The sequence below is a fragment of the Tachypleus tridentatus genome, unplaced genomic scaffold (genome assembly GCF_004210375.1).
Source record: "Tachypleus tridentatus isolate NWPU-2018 unplaced genomic scaffold, ASM421037v1 Hic_cluster_5, whole genome shotgun sequence".
Lineage (NCBI taxonomy): Eukaryota > Metazoa > Arthropoda > Merostomata > Xiphosura > Limulidae > Tachypleus > Tachypleus tridentatus.
The window spans coordinates 117,281-122,029 of NW_027467785.1; positions in this window are offsets into that span (position 1 = coordinate 117,281).

The window sequence follows — 4,749 nt, forward strand, 5'->3', positions numbered from 1 at the left end:
GGAATGTGGTATTACTCTTGTAGTAATTATATATACTGTATTTACATTGGAATGTGGTATTACTCTTCTAGTAATTATATATACTGTATTTACATTGGAATGTGGTATTACTCTTGTAGTAATTATATATACTGTATTTACATTGGAATGTGGTATTACTCTTGTAGTAATTATATATACTGTATTTACATTGGAATGTGGTATTACTCTTGTAGTAATTATATATACTGTATTTATATTGGAATGTGGTATTACTCTTCTGGTAATTATATATACTGTATTTACATTGGAATGTGGTATTACTCTTGTAGTAATTATATATACTGTATTTATATTGGAATGTTGTATTACTTTTGTAGTAATTATATATACTGTATTTATATTGGAATGTTGTATTACTCTTGTAGTAATTATATATACTGTATTTACATTGGAATGTGGTATTACTCTTCTGGAAATTATATATACTGTATTTATATTGGAATGTGGTATTACTCTTCTAGTAATTATATATACTGTATTTACATTGGAATGTGGTATTACTCTTCTGGTAATTATATATACTGTATTTACATTGGAATGTGGTATTACTCTTGTAATAATTATATATACTGTATTTACATTGGAATGTGGTATTACTCTTGTAATATTATATATACTGTATTTACATTGGAATGTGGTATTACTCTTGTAGTAATTATATATACTGTATTTACATTGGAATGTGGTATTACTCTTCTGGTAATTATATATACTGTATTTACATTGGAATGTGGTATTACTCTTGTAGTAATTATATATACTGTATTTACATTGGAATGTGGTATTACTCTTGTAGTAATTATATATACTGTATTTACATTGGAATGTGGTATTACTCTTGTGGTAATTATATATACTGTATTTACATTGGAATGTGGTATTACTCTTCTAGTAATTATATATACTGTATTTACATTGGAATGTGGTATTACTCTTCTGGTAATTATATATACTGTATTTACATTGGAATTGGTATTACTCTTGTAGTAATTATATATACTGTATTTACATTGGAATGTGGTATTACTCTTGTAGTAATTATATATACTGTATTTACATTGGAATGTGGTATTACTCTTGTAGTAATTATATATACTGTATTTACATTGGAATGTGGTATTACTCTTCTGGTAATTATATATACTGTATTTACATTGGAATGTGGTATTACTCTTGTAGTAATTATATATACTGTATTTACATTGGAATGTGGTATTACTCTTGTAGTAATTATATATACTGTATTTACATTGGAATGTGGTATTACTCTTCTGGTAATTATATATACTGTATGTGGTTTACATTATTGAATGTGGTATTACTCTTGTAGTAATTATATATACTGTATTTACATTGGAATGTGGTATTACTCTTGTGGTAATTATATATACTGTATTTACATTGGAATGTGGTATTACTCTTCTGGTAATTATATATACTGTATTTACATTGGAATGTGGTATTACTCTTGTAGTAATTATATATACTGTATTTACATTGGAATGTGGTATTACTCTTCTGGTAATTATATATACTGTATTTACATTGGAATGTGGTATTACTCTTCTGGTAATTATATATACTGTATTTACATTGGAATGTGGTATTACTCTTGTGGGTAATTATATATACTGTATTTACATTGGAATGTGGTATTACTCTTGTAGTAATTATATATACTGTATTTACATTGGAATGTGGTATTACTCTTGTAGTAATTATATATACTGTATTTACATTGGAATGTGGTATTACTCTTGTAGTAATTATATATACTGTATTTACATTGGAATGTGGTATTACTCTTGTAGTAATTATATATACTGTATTTACATTGGAATGTGGTATTACTCTTGTGGTAATTATATATACTGTATTTACATTGGAATGTGGTATTACTCTTCTGGTAATTATATATACTGTATTTACATTGGAATGTGGTATTACTCTTCTGGTAATTATATATACTGTATTTACATTGGAATGTGGTATTACTCTTTGTAGTAATTATATATACTGTATTTACATTGGAATGTGGTATTACTCTTGTAGTAATTATATATACTGTATTTACATTGGAATGTGGTATTACTCTTGTAGTAATTATATATACTGTATTTACATTGGAATGTGGTATTACTCTTGTAGTAATTATATATACTGTATTTACATTGGAATGTGGTATTACTCTTCTGGTAATTATATATACTGTATTTACATTGGAATGTGGTATTACTCTTGTAGTAATTATATATACTGTATTTACATTGGAATGTGGTATTACTCTTGTATTAATTATATATACTGTATTTACATTGGAATGTGGTGGTAATTATATATACTGTATTTACATTGGAATGTGGTATTACTCTTGTAGTAATTATATATACTGTATTTATTTACTGGTAATTATATATACTGTATTTACATTGGAATGTGGTATTACTCTTCTGGTAATTATATATACTGTATTTACATTGGAATGTGGTATTACTCTTCTGGTAATTATATATACTGTATTTACATTGGAATGTGGTATTACTCTTGTAGTAATTATATATACTGTATTTACATTGGAATGTGGTATTACTCTTGTAGTAATTATATATACTGTATTTACATTGGAATGTGGTATTACTCTTGTAGTAATTATATATACTGTATTTACATTGGAATGTGGTATTACTCTTGTAGTAATTATATATACTGTATTTACATTGGAATGTGGTATTACTCTTCTGGTAATTATATATACTGTATTTACATTGGAATGTGGTATTACTCTTCTGGTAATTATATATACTGTATTTACATTGGAATGTGGTATTACTCTTCTGGTAATTATATATACTGTATTTACATTGGAATGTGGTATTACTCTTCTGGTAATTATATATACTGTATTTACATTGGAATGTGGTATTACTCTTGTAGTAATTATATATACTGTATTTACATTGGAATGTGGTATTACTCTTCTGGTAATTATATATACTGTATTTACATTGGAATGTGGTATTACTCTTGTAGTAATTATATATACTGTATTTACATTGGAATGTGGTATTACTCTTGTAGTAATTATATATACTGTATTTACATTGGAATGTGGTATTACTCTTGTAGTAATTATATATACTGTATTTACATTGGAATGTGGTATTACTCTTCTAGTAATTATATATACTGTATTTACATTGGAATGTGGTATTACTCTTGTAGTAATTATATATACTGTATTTACATTGGAATGTGGTATTACTCTTGTAGTAATTATATATACTGTATTTACATTGGAATGTGGTATTACTCTTGTAGTAATTATATATACTGTATTTACATTGGAATGTGGTATTACTCTTGTAGTAATTATATATACTGTATTTACATTGGAATGTGGTATTACTCTTGTAGTAATTATATATACTGTATTTACATTGGAATGTGGTATTACTCTTCTGGTAATTATATATACTGTATTTACATTGGAATGTGGTATTACTCTTCTGGTAATTATATATACTGTATTTACATTATGTGGTATTACTAGTAATTATATATACTGTATTTACATTGGAATGTGGTATTACTCTTGTGTAATTATATATACTGTATTTACATTGGAATGTGGTATTACTCTTGTAGTAATTATATATATATTTACATTGGAATGTGGTATTACTCTTTTGGTAATTATATATACTGTATTTACATTGGAATGTGGTATTACTCTTGTAGTAATTATATATACTGTATTTACATTGGAATGTGGTATTACTCTTGTAGTAATTATATATACTGTATTTACATTGGAATGTGGTATTACTCTTGTAGTAATTATATATACTGTATTTACATTATTTACTTGTGGTAATTATATATTGGAATGTGGTATTACTCTTCTGGTAATTATATATACTGTATTTACATTGGAATGTGGTATTACTCTTGTAGTAATTATATATACTCTATTTACATTGGAATGTGGTATTACTCTTGTGGTAATTATATATACTGTATTTACATTGGAATGTGGTATTACTCTTTTGGTAATTATATATACTGTATTTACATTGGAATGTGGTATTACTCTTGTAGTAATTATATATACTGTATTTACATTGGAATGTGGTATTACTCTTGTAGTAATTATATATACTGTATTTACATTGGAATGTGGTATTACTCTTGTAGTAATTATATATACTGTATTTACATTGGAATGTGGTATTACTCTTGTGGTAATTATATATACTGTATTTACATTGGAATGTGGTATTACTCTTCTGGTAATTATATATACTGTATTTACATTGGAATGTGGTATTACTCTTCTGGTAATTATATATACTGTATTTACATTGGAATGTGGTATTACTCTTCTAGTAATTATATATACTGTATTTACATTGGAATGTGGTATTACTCTTGTAGTAATTATATATACTGTATTTACATTGGAATGTGGTATTACTCTTCTAGTAATTATATATACTGTATTTACATTGGAATGTGGTATTACTCTTCTGGTAATTATATATACTGTATTTACATTGGAATGTGGTATTACTCTTCTGGTAATTATATATACTGTATTTACATTGGAATGTGGTATTACTCTTCTGGTAATTATATATACTGTATTTACATTGGAATGTGGTATTACTCTTGTAGTAATTATATATACTGTATTTACATTGGAATGTG